Here is a 1278-nt window from a genome sequence, read left to right on the forward strand (position 1 = left end):
GGGCTGGCTGGCATGTGGTGCTGGGGGATTGAACCGCGGTCCCTGTGCTTTGCTAAGCTTGCTCCAAGTAGGTACTTTAGACCACTGAGCCATCTTACCAGCCCCATACTCATTAATTTTTGACAACTAGACTAGTATGACATGACTGGCTGTTTCTGTTGTCATTTGTCCTAGGGATGAAAGCCAGGGCCTTACGCATGCTGTTACGGCATGAGTCTAGCTGTCTCCCTAAGAGTCTCGTGCGATCATAGGTGGTTGGATCTAGACAATGAATTCATGGTGTGACGCCAGGATGGAGAGCACGAGGATTAAGGGTGTGAGTGCTGCCCGCCCTGACTAAGTGCTTGCTGCCTGGATAAGATAAAAGGTGAAAAAAGAACTATGGTTGTCCCTTGTTGCTTTTGCTGTCCTCTGCCACCAGCAAATTGCTTCTCCTCTCTGATGTCCTTCTCCCATGCCACCCTGCCTTGGAGCCAGCTGATTATAGACTAAACCCTCTACATACTGTGAGCTAAATAAACTCTCCCCCCCTTAATTTTATTATTTATTGTTTGGGTTCCAGGAATTGAGAGCAGGACCTTGAGGTTGCCAAGCAGGTACTGTAACACTAAGCTGCATCCCCAGCCTCCCCCACTTTATCTTTCAATGTCAGATATTTTGTCACAACAATGAGAAAAGTAAGGCCTGCCTTAAACATTGCTCTACCTCTGACCTCCACCCCCAGCCTGAAGCTATTATTTATTTGTTCATAGTACTGGAGATTGAACCCAGGACCTTTGCATTGAACTGTGCTCTTCCCCTGTGCTTTATTTATTTTAGCTAGGATCTGCAGTTTTTTGGGTTTTCTTTGCTTTTTGAGATGGGGTTTCACTATGCAGTTCAGGCTGGCCTTAAACTCACTATGTAGCCCAGGCAGCTTTTTTTTTATTTTTTTATTTTTTTATTTAGTACAGGGTCTACAGGGTCTCACTACACAGATCAGACTCATAGTGATCCTCCTGTTTTCAGCCTCCCAAGTGCTGGGATTACAGGCATGCGCTGACACGCCCAGTCTCCCCAGGCCTCTTTCGAGCTCACAGCAATGGCCCTGCTTCATCCTCCTAAGTGCTAGGATTATAGGCATATGTCACTATGTCTGGCTCTGAGATAAGATCTCTCTAAATTGTTAAATTGTCCAGGTTGGGCTCAAACTTGTGATCCTCCTATCTGTTTCTCAGAGTGCAGAGATTACAGTTTTGTGCCATCAGATGGGGCCTTCTGGGGCCATTTCTTAAATAA

Source organism: Octodon degus, unplaced genomic scaffold, assembly GCF_000260255.1.
Source record: "Octodon degus isolate 3935 unplaced genomic scaffold, OctDeg1.0 scaffold00052, whole genome shotgun sequence".
Taxonomy (NCBI): Eukaryota; Metazoa; Chordata; class Mammalia; order Rodentia; family Octodontidae; genus Octodon; species Octodon degus.